Below are 12,003 nucleotides of genomic sequence, written 5' to 3'. Positions count from 1 at the left end.
TAATGCTGTGCCGGATATGTACATGCATGACTGCAACTCGCACTACCACTCTAGTCTCCGAGATCTTATTCGTATGGTCAAGCTAAGCGCAAACTGTGGCACGAGAGAGAGCCACGTCACCGTATTTTCAGATACACGTAAGAAAGCCATATAGTGTGCATCATACCTATAGCACAACCCTTAGACTTTTTTGCCAACAATTTGTTTCAAAAGGTTTGCATGTATACTCTTTCACCATTGATGATAATACAAGATTCACTCATGCTCCAGTCCTGTACAACACATTCTAGTCCACACAATTGGGTTATCGATATCTATCCTACTACTACCTCCGTTTCAGTTTATAAGTATAAGTCCTACGCGTATATCTAGGTTGCCAATTTTATCACCTTAATATAAACTATATAACACAAAAATTATACGGTTTGAAAATAGAACACTTGAAGTTTATATTGTTATATTTTTTGTAATATATGACTTGTATTAGGTTGGTCAAATTGATGACCTAGGAGCACGCGCACGCCATGTAAACTGAGAGAGGTAGTAGTACTTATATTCATCTTAATTATGCTAAAATCCTTGATTAATTATGGCTGTGGTTAACCCGCAAGCCCTGGCCACCCTTGTTGACAAGCCATCAATTAATTAAGAGGGTCCAATCCGTAATAATACTAATTAATCTCCTGTCCCTACTTGATGTGAGGCCGCACCTTCCACGCATATGGTCCCCCCCATGCATCATGCATGAGTGTCACTCGTAGTGTAGCGCTTTTAGCAGCTAGCTGCCGCTAGCGTACCAGTGCACAGTTTTCTTCTTAGTTTCTTTCCAGTGTCACCATACATGCCCTGTCTGTGCATGTATCCGTCGACATCCGTGTAATCCCGTCAATCCCTTCATGCGTGTATACATCACGTACGCTGTCCTACGAAAATTGTATGTATCACGCACGTACACGTACACGTACGATGACACACATCAGTGTGCTCGCTCGTACACCGGCCTGTCCTGCTGGCAAACGTTGATACGTACATACGCGCATTTTACCTATGCACGTACTCTACCTACCATTGTAAATACTTTAAAAGTATGAATGCGTATTGTTGTATCTTTTGCTGGCTGCCCAGCCGTGTTAATAGTTCTTTGCAGGTCTGTATGCTTGTGTATTGTTGTACTTGTTGTATAGCTGGTGTACGCCCACGCGCGTGCAATATGCATTATGAAGATCACATGCATGATATCTACATGCGTGGTCCATTCTCTCCATCTTTGTTGGAAATTTTGCACGGTCCATTCCTTTTCGTCTGCATATCCTCAAGGCTAGCTAAGATCACAACTGTCCATTGGTGTAGCTCGAAGAGGGAGTGTCACAACTGTTCATTGGTGTAGCTCGAAGAGGGAGTGTCACAACTGTCCATTGGTGTAGCTCGAAGAGGGAGTGTACGCGTGGCCTCCAGTAGTATACGTAGCTATAGTATCCTCCTGCCATGCACGCCGGCCAGTGTCTTGTTCAGACGTCGTTTTTCCTGTCCAAGAGTATCTCCATCGGGTCCTAGGATGAGTGCTTACAAATAAAAGATGCCAGCTATGAATGGTCTAGCTTTTCTTGCTAGCTGCTAGCTAATTGATACGTATGCATGCGCATGGGCATATTCCACGTTGCCCAATATTCATCAAGAATTATGGGACAGGCAATTCATCCAACCCTGTTTAGTTATAACACAATAATTTCACATGCATGAAAATGTTCAATTCCCATCCCATAAGACCCACAAAATAAAACAGACCATTACATCGAAACCTTATGAAAAAAAAGCTGGCAACACATTGTTTGTGCTACATCTTATTTCGTTGGTTGCGACCATGATGCATTGATGCCCACCTTGATTATTTCTGCCGCCTGCAACTAGTGTACATGTTAATTAATTATCTGCTTTAAACACATGGCCATTGATGCTAAAATGACTGTATGTTATGTTCTCTTCACAAAACCATTATGCAGTTAGCGTGCTGTTACTTTTTTTTTCATGATAATACGTGTCTCATTCGTATTATAAAGATCAAAGTACAAGTCATGTAAGGACTGACATGACAAAATTGAAAAGATAGTAGAACATCCCCGAGCTTGACACAAACGTCTGTCACCTGCCTCCGGCACCAACATAGCAGTCACTGAAGAAAAGAATGACAAATCACCTCCTCATCCGAGCTCGACGCGGCTCCATCACTGGTTTGCAGCTTTGCGGACCAACAAGGTGGCTTATCAAAAGTGAAGCCCTTGCCGTTGAACGAATCAGACCGGGGCAACACCCCGGACACGCCATCGAACTCTAGATCTGACACCCCACCATGACTAAGACGCCGAAGGAGGAAACCATACCTGCCATCCACGAACCACGAATCCAGTACACGTTCCGTCTTCCAGATGCCGTCGATGCAAACCACAATTAGCATCCGCTCCTGAACTACCTCCCAAACTCCGCGCCGACGCAGACCGGCCGGTCTTAGTTTAATTTGGACACTACGTGACATGAAAGCAAGGCTAGTGGAGTTTTTATCTAACGGGAAATAGGGTTAAAATATACAGTCTTGTCAACCCAACACGGCACAAGCATACGCCAAGTGGTATGTACAACGGTCAGTAGAGTTCATATGCTAGAAACCGTTGAGGTGCAACGGAGAGATCAGAGAAGGCAAGGTGGGGGACACAATTATTTGTACAATCCACTTTAGCCGTGTGAACCAAGAGAGCCCGGTCTTAATTTGGTAGAGCAATTGCTGTTACAAGGATGCAGTACTCATGTATGGTCAACTATCAGGTATAGTCCTTCCCTTGTCTTGCACTTCTGTTTGTATTCAAAACACAGCTAGCGATCAACAATATGGTCATTATGAGCGTGATTTAGTGTGGTTCGAATCACATAATCACTTCAGGTCATCTCTAGCCGATCCCCTACAAGTTAACGGAGTAAAAACCTTCGTGGAGTATTATACTTCATTAATTTTTGGCCGTTTCTAGCCGATCCCCTAAACTTAAAATAGTAAACATCAATTTGATCAAATTCAAAGCAATTTGAACCAAAAGTAGCATGCATTCAAACATAAACATAGATATTTTTGCACACTGAACATGAAACATAAATTTAAACTAAACTAAAGCAACTAAACTACTTTCGATCGAAGTGGAGGTCGAGCCAATCCCTCCTCGTCAGGTACGGTGTGATGTGAGCCGGGTCCGGGCCGGTGCGTCTTCAGGGCCGTCAGGGAAGACACTCCTCCACTCGTCGATGTCGATCTCCTTGTCGTCGCCGCCCACCTCGCCGCCTTGGACCTCGTCGCCGGAGGAGATAACGATAACCTCGTCGTCAACGTTGGCAAAGATCATCCGCTCCGCCTCCATGAGCTCCGGGTGCTCCCGGCGGAGCTCTTCCATGTAGGCCTAGTCGGCGGACTCAGCCTCGAGGCGCTCCCTCACCTCGCGGTCCTCCCGCGCCATAGACGAGCTTACCACCCCCAGCTCCGGCGGGACGAGATGGACCGGACGTGTGCCCTGTGGAAATTGAGCCGCGCCGCCGCGCCATGGAAGCGGACCTTCCAGCGGTCATACTCCATGGCCACGAGCTCGGCCGTGTGGAAGGTCCCGAGCCACCGCTTGGCGTGGGTCTCTCGATCCGAGACTTCAGCCACCCACGTCCCCCAGTGCTGCTGCCGGACCCTGAGGTAGGTCCTCGTCAGCGGCTGCGGCAGAGGGAGGATGGGAAAGTCCTCGAACCGGCGTAGGGGCCCAGCGGCGAGCGGATCGGGCGACCAGCGACGGCGACTCGATGAAGAGCCCGTTGAGGACGACCCGTGCGCGTAGCGGCGCGGATCCGCACTGCGGATCAGCGGCGGGGACCCGCGGCCACCACGTCCGGCCATCGAAGGTGCGGGGGAGGGTGGGGGGCGTGCCGGCGGCGATGCGGGAGAGAAGAGGCACCGATTTTACTCAGCCGCGTAACAATGAAGTAAATATACTCAGATTTTTACGGATGGAGTAAAAAATTTACTCCACTAAACCGTATAGGGGATCGGCTAGGTCAAACTTAATGGAGTAAAAAGCCAAATTTACTCCACTAAGGAGATATATGGGAGCAGTTAGAAATGCTCTTAGCAGATGGGTGTGCCCACAGATGTATTACCGGTATGTATCTGAGTATCTCACAGGCTTGCATTTGTATGTATATAGAGTATTGCTATGCATTTAATCTAGTAAATGTGCATGCACCTGCAATTGTACTGTTCATCCTGTTGATGTTCTAGAACTTGGAAATTGAGCCATGCATGTATTTGTACGTGGAAACATACAGTAGATGCCTCCAGAAGGCGTGCGATTGCTTTCGCTCCTCCCTTTGATGCTCGCCATTTGCATGTGCTCTCTCGTCTCGTGCTACTGTGCATATTATGATGTCAAATACGGCCGAGATTCCAGTCGTACGCCCATCGTCGTCCGATGTGTACTGTCACTGTAGCTTAATTTACGTTTAATTATGCTATAATTAGCCAACCAGATTAATCACACTCGCTTGTTTTTGTCGTCGAGGGACAGCGATGCGTGGAACGGACGGCTCACGATTAGCGTCTGCATGCGGGCCCTCCCGTGTTGTCAAGAACGGACAAACTTACAAGCACACCTGTAAAACTTTGTTAATCCGTTGCTTTTGGTTAGTACGGCATCTGAGCAACATCGAATATGTGTGCGTGGATTGTTGTGGTATTAGGTGAGTGCTGATGATGCGGCAGTACCGTTAATTCGGTATGTGTCCAGCGTGCAGGACTCTTGTGCAGTGGCGCATCTTGAACAAGAATCCCTTCCCTTCCGAGAGCATCTCCAACAGATGCGCGGTTATGCGGTGCGCTAAATTATTTATTCAGCGCCGAAATAGCGTTTTTTAGCGCGCAAGAGGGCATTTGCTTCAACGGGCGCTGCAAAATATGGCGCACGCTAGCAGTTGGTGCTTAGAAAAAATTGAAGCAACAGATACGGAAAATATGAAACAACACATAGATTAAATTCATAGCATAGTTCAAGCCCAACACCACAAGCTAGTCCATACGATACAAATAAATCTAGATAAAAACGATACTACGATGCAAATATAGTAGATAAATGCGTCGATGATAAACTAGATAACTACTTCTCGTCCTCCTCGGTGGTGTAGTTTGATGATAGAAACGCGTTGAACCGCCGAGGATCATTCTCGTACCAGGTTGACGCAGGTCCTAGTTTGCACCGTGCTTCCACCAGCGCCTTCCGCTCACGCCTGTCCGCCTGATCCGCGGCTCGCTCCGCCATCCTCTGTGCCCAGAACTTGTTCTCGGTGGCGACATCCCGCGGGAAGCGCTCGCACCACACCACCATGGCGTGCTCATCCGCCTCGGCGATGAGGAGGCGGCGCTTCCGCCTCCGCTGGATGCGGCGATCCTCCGCGGTGACTAGCCGCGGGGAGGCATGAGTTCATGCGCCTGCTCACGCGTCCAAGCGCTCGAGAAGTTCATATGCGCCCGTGGCCTCCCGAGGCGCCACGCTGCCGCGTCGTACGCGTGGGCCCGTGACCATTGTGGATGTCATGAATCCAAGCCCGATACTTGAGACCTTAGCGCACAATGCTGTTGCGATGACGCCGCTTGGGCACCATAGTGAGAATCGGAGGGGCGGGCTCAACGATGGACTCCCGTCGATACAATGATCCGACTACAACATACATGTGTTTCCATCCCCAGCGGACCAAGGTGTAGAGGCACGGAAGATCCGCATCGCCTCAAAATCGACAAGGAGGTGGATTGGCTCCATGGGCGAGAGGGGTCCGTGTGTTTGAGTAGCAAACGAGTACGAAGTGCTATTCCCACACGATGAAGATCTTGAACGTCAAGGCCGTCGAGGGAGGTAGGCCGACAAACCTTAGCCCATTTGACACATCACTGGCCACCGTTGGTATCCTTGCGACCTACCTAAAGGAAGACGTGGATGATCTGGTTAACCTTGGCGAGGATGGGTATATTGAGGACGATGACCACGAGCAAATGTGTAGGCATTGCACAAAGAATGTGTCGGGCGAGCGCGTGCCTGTTGCCGACAGATGGCATGGAAGCCCGCCAAATGGTATAGTGGGCCAAGCGAACTATCGAAACTCCCCTAAATCTCCCCCAAGTATGGCTCAGGTTTGTGCGAATTTAGACATCTGGATTAGTCCGTGGATGTTTAATGCAGGGCACTGGAGGACAAAATGTGTCCAGACAACACATCTAGACATTTAGGGGCGTTTCGATGGACCATGCTGGAGATACCCTTATACCAATGGCGATGCTACATGGTGACTAAGATGTCAAGCGAAATCATAGAATTAAAGTTTGCAGCCAATGTGTTACCACTTCTAGGTATAGTTTGTGTACTCATAAGCTAAATTTCTTGCTTCCACATCACAACTTGTGACTCCTAGCGCCGCCACTGTCTTGTACCCTATACACCGTGAGTGTTACACCTTACTTAGCTACATTACCTGTCCCTCTATTTTAAATCAGTACTTGTCCCCAAGCAAATGTGGATGGAATTCTGGATATGACCACGTTGACATCCTCCCACCGCGTGGATAGCCCAAACTCTGCTATTGATGAGAGCTTGAAGGATCACATTGGTTCCTTTCTTGACCAATCTAGTGTCTAGTATTTCTACTGGTTTAGGTCAATGAATGTCCAATTGTACCGCCTTCAACAATTCATAATAGACACAAGTCTGCAATAAGATCAGAACTCCTTGAATCGCGAGACATGTATTATAGGGTGAACAAAAATTGTTGCCTCGTATGTCCTGTCGAAAAGTGACTGCGTAAATATGTTCCAAAGTTCGGTAGGTGGCAAAAAATATGCATGCTGAAAGATCGTGGATGTCGCCTAGAGGGGGGGGGGTGAATAGGCGCTTTAAAATAATTACGGTTTAGGCTTGAACAAATGCGGAATAAACCTAGCGGTTATTTTGTCAAGCACAAAACCTACAACAACTAGGCTCACCTATGTGCACCAATAACTTATGCTAAGCAAGATAAACTACTAGGTAATAGTAAGATATATGATAAGAAACAATATGGCTATCACAAAGTAAAGTGCATAAGTAAAGAGCTCGGGTAAGAGATAACCGAGGCACGCGGAGACGATGATGTATCCCGAAGTTCACACCCTTGCGGATGCTAATCTCCGTTTGGAGCGGTGTGGAGGCACAATGCTCCCCAAGAAGCCACTAGGGCCACCGTAATCTCCTCACGCCCTCGCACAATGCAAGATGTCGTGATTCCACTAAGGGACCCTTGAGGGCGGTCATCGAACCCGTACAAATGGCAACCCTTGGGGGCGGTCACCGAACCCGTACACTTTGGCAACCCTTGGGGGCGGTCACCGATACCCGTCAAATTGCTCGGGGCGATCTCCACAACCTAATTGGAGACCCCGACGCTTGCTCGGAGCTTTACACCACAATGATTGAGCTCTGAACAACACCAACCGTCTAGGATGCCAATGCACCCAAGAGGAACAAGCTCTAGGGTGCCCAAACACCCAAGAGTAATAAGCTTCTCAAACTTCACTTCCACGTATCACCGTGGAGAACTCAAATCGATGCACCAAATGCAATGGCAAGGGCACACGGAGTGCCCAAGTCCTTCTCTCTCAAATCCCACCGAAGCAACTAATGCTAGGGAGGAAAAATGAGAGGAAGAATAAGAAGGAGAACACCAAGAACTCCAAGATCTAGATCCAAGGGGTTCCCTCACAAAGAGGAGAAAGTGATTGGTGGAAACAAGAACTAGCAAGAATCATTGGAGGGATTGAGAGTTAGAAAGCTCGAAGAAGGTCAACAATGGGGGAAGAACACAAGCTCAAAGGATAAGGTTCATTGGGGAAGAAGACCCCCTTTATAGGTGGGGAAAAATCCAACCGTTATGCTCACCGCCCGCACAGAGTGGTACTACCGCTCCAAGGAGCGGTACTACCGCTAGGGCGGAAGTACCCCTTTGAAAAACAACAGCGAGGAGGCAAAAGGCCAGTAGAACCGCCGGAGCGGTACTACCGCTCGTCCTCACGGTACTACCGCTCGACCTCATGGTACTACCGCAAATGGTAGCGGTACTACTGCTTGCGAGCGGTACAAAAAAAGATACTTCCACGCCTACTTCCGCTGAGCAAAACATGAGATTTTGGTCCGGAGCGGTACTACCGCTTAGGAGCCGCGGTAGTGCTGCACTGGAGCGGTAGTAAAAAATTACATCCGCTCTAGCCACGGTAGTACCGCTGCAGCCTTTACAAAAACAACCATAACTTCTGCAAACGGACTCCGAATTCGACGAAACCAAATTTGTTGGAAAGCTAGCGACAAGGGCTAACACAATCTTGATATAAATACCAATAAGAAGAAAATGAGAAAAGACCCAAAAGAAAATGGTGAGAACCCTTCCTCGGATAAGACCGGTAAAACCTCCAACACCGAAAACATCATAGAAGACGCATGCAAACTCCATTTTCGATGAACTCAAGCTTGTCATCAAGATGACCATAAGCTCTAAGACTCACAAAGAGAACCAAACAACAACCAAGAAACATGATGCAATGATGCAATGGTTTGAGCTCTCGACGAACGATACGATCAAGGTACTCACTTGAGAGCCCCCCTTGATAGTACGGCTATCGATCCTATAACCCGGTCTCCCAACTACCACCATGAGACCGGTAAAATAGATCAAGGGAAAACCTTTGCCTTGCACATGATCCACTTGAGCTAGATGATGACGATCTTGTCCTTATCTTTCTTGATTGCATTGGGTCAATGGAGACTAGATGTTTGCTCCCCCATACTCCACTATGGGTGAGCCATTCTTCGGCACATCTTCACAAGTCCATTGACACCACAATGGATGGCAAGCTTCAAGCACTTAATCTCTTCGTGATGCTCCACTTGAACTTGCACACGGAAATCTTGATGACGATCACCACTTGATGTCATCCTCTCCATGGGTTGAGTGATATCTTCCTCTTGACGCAAGCCCATGAACACGTACCTAACCCCACATAGAACTCTCATATAGACCATGGGTTAGTACACAAAGCACAATGGACAATGCTTACCATGCCATGGGATCACTTGATCCCTCTCGGTACATCTTCTACGCTTTGTGAGTTGATCAACTTGATTCACTCTTGACTTAGTCTTGATCAACCTTGAATCTTTCCAACTCTCTTTATTTGGATGATGTCTTGAAGGTAAACATGAATGATCACACAATCTTCTTCTTCAAGACATGTTTGCAATAAGCTCAACACTCACATGACCAATCTTTGGATAATTCCTTAATAGCACCTTGGTCAACCCATAAACTCCTTGAAACCAACAAATGGACTTCAAGAAAAGCATATGGACAAAACCTTCAAATATAACTCAATGCAACCATTAGTCCATAGAGAATGTCATCAATTACCAAAACCAAACATGGGGGCACCGCATGTCCTTTCAATCTCCCCCATTTTGGTAATTGATGACAATCACTTTCAAGAGTTTATAAGGAATTATGCATCACCAATGCAATGCAACAACCAATAATGCATGCGTAGGAGATGCGAATGCTTAGGAACAAACCAAAGCCAGAAGAGACAACTCTCTAAACTTCTCCACAAAACTCTCTGAAACTTCTCCCCCATTGGCATCGATTGCCAAAATGGGCTAAAAGCTTAGAAGGCCAATATAAATGTGTTCCTCCATAAATTGTGTATTTCTCAACAAGAGAGTGGAATGCAATACACATATCCAACGGTAAATACTTGGAGGAAGACAAACTATATTGAGGCCCAAAGATTGCAAAAGGAAGATATGCCACAAAGACATAACAAAGAGAGAAACAAGCAATCAAGCAATCAAAAGATAACAATTGAAGCAAGCTATAAAAAGATACCAATTGAACCAACTAGGCCAATGATCCTACGAGCCACATGAATAAAGGATATTATGATAAGAGCGGAGCAGTGTTCTAAAGAAACTAGAGAAGCTCCCCATGATTTGTGCACATCAAGAATTTTTGTATTTGGATACAAAGTGCACAAAATAGGATCATAGCTCCCCCAAAATCAATAGAAACTTACAACAAGTGCAAGAGAGCATATAGTAAACTAAGCCTAGTACTTGCAACAAACACATGGTTGAGCGACAAGTAAGAGAGGCGACTTAAGAGTGGGCTCAACCAAAAGATGTGTGTGAGTCAAGGCAATGCACTTGAGAAGACTAATGTACAAAAGAGCATTAAGCATCAATAAAGTCTTCAAAGAATGAGGCACACAATGCAAGGCCTTTCATTCCCACACACAACTAGTAAATGGGTTCACAAGCTTACTAATAAGCATATAGAGAACCTATGCTTGTGACAACCCGCGGTGAAGATAGAAGATGAAAGGCGCATCAAGACGAGGGATGCCAATTAAGATGGCAAAAACCTCGTAAAGATAAGCATGAGGAAAATAATCTTCACCACACAAGAGCGCATCAAGATGCAACGATAGAAGACACACACTCAAGGCAAAAGCTTTCACGGAGCCACCAAATAAATAACATAAGAAAGACAAGGTGGACGTGAAAGAAAGGATATCATCTAGATATGCAACTTCTCTCAAGTGTATTAGATTCTAGGTAGACGAAATCATGATGATATATATATCTACAAAGAAGGATGTACACCCGAAATAGTTACAACACGAAGGAACAAGATATCCAAAAGGAAGTCATACATATACCAATAAGATATTTGCTTGAGAGCATAGCACATGGCTAGATATGGTCTTATTGTATATAAATGAATTCCAACCACACGAACATCAAAGACATCACAACTAACAACAAGACATCATTGTTGGGATGCTTTGAGAAAGGAAACAAGTATCACAAGAAAGAATGGATAACATGCCATGATACAACCTACACAAGGTTGATGCAAGAAATGTGTGCATGAAGTATATGAAGATACTTGTTACCGAGATAACATTGGAAGGATGTAGTAGATACCAATTGAAGGTACAAAGTAGTTCATTGATCATCCTAGCTTGACTCCAATAAGCACATGGTGACAACACCTTCCTTGTGAGTGAGCCGAGCATCCAATGCATCTCCACTTGTTCCTAGAACAACAACACAAACAAAATGGTACCCAAACTCATTGGGACCAAAGAGTTAGAGAACCAACAACACATAGGACAAACTCCACATAAATATGTGCATATAGATATGAAAATGAATTTCATGCACATCTCATCCAATTTGAGACTTGGTGGAGTTCCCCCTATATATTGGGTCAAAGAAAGAAAACATGCCAAAGAAACTACAAGAAGTAAATATGCATGCTCAAGACTTTCAAGAACCGAGACCAAAAGACAAAGAAATACCAAGCGAAGAAAAGATACCAAATGAATAAATCATCACTTGGAGGATATCCATAAAAGATACATCAAGGAATGAGATATCCATTGATACACTCAAAAAGAAAGATGTCAAACTCCCAAAAGAGAGAATGGTTCCAAACAAACCAAGCCCTCTACAAAGTTTCATGATGGCACAAAGCACCAAAAAGAAACGGCTTGCCTTCCACAAACACACACTTGATAAGGATCACAAGATGAGTGTTTTATAGAGAATAGGATAGCTCCCCCAAGACTAGTGCATTATAGAGAATTTGCATTTGAATACAAAATGCACGAGGTGGGATCACCACTTTCACTATATCTAGAAAACACTAGACAAGGTCAAGAAATTAACAAGATCCACAAGTGGTATGGAATACAATGGGAGTTGACACAATCCTAGGCAAGAGATAAAGCAAATAAAAGCAAAGGCCAATGTAAAGATGATCAATAATTTCTACCACACATAAGTGAGTACCAATTGTCAAAAGACAAGAAGTATTTGGAAATAATTCCCGGTGGTAGATAACAAGGATATCCGACAT

Source organism: Triticum aestivum, chromosome 1A, assembly GCF_018294505.1.
Source record: "Triticum aestivum cultivar Chinese Spring chromosome 1A, IWGSC CS RefSeq v2.1, whole genome shotgun sequence".
Taxonomy (NCBI): domain Eukaryota; kingdom Viridiplantae; phylum Streptophyta; class Magnoliopsida; order Poales; family Poaceae; genus Triticum; species Triticum aestivum.
The sequence above is the reverse complement of the archived record's forward strand: the minus strand, read 5'-3'. Positions refer to the sequence as shown.